The sequence below is a fragment of the Pterocles gutturalis genome, unplaced genomic scaffold, assembly GCF_000699245.1.
Source record: "Pterocles gutturalis isolate BGI_N339 unplaced genomic scaffold, ASM69924v1 scaffold24258, whole genome shotgun sequence".
Taxonomy (NCBI): Eukaryota; Metazoa; Chordata; class Aves; order Pterocliformes; family Pteroclidae; genus Pterocles; species Pterocles gutturalis.
In genome coordinates, this window is record NW_010121126.1 from 5624 (window position 1) to 5838 (window position 215).

The following is a 215-nucleotide window of genomic DNA, read 5'->3' on the forward strand; positions in this document are numbered from 1 at the left end:
GGAGATATATGGGGGCACAGGGGGCCACCTGGGGCTGTATAGGGGGTATATGGGGCATCCTGGGGCTTTATAAAGGGTATATGGGACATCTTGGGGGTATATGAAGGCACCTGGAGCTGTATAGGGGCATATGGGGTATCCTGGGGGTGTATGGAGACCGTATAGGGCGTCCTGGGGATGTATATGGGGTATATGGGGAATCCTGGGGGTATATG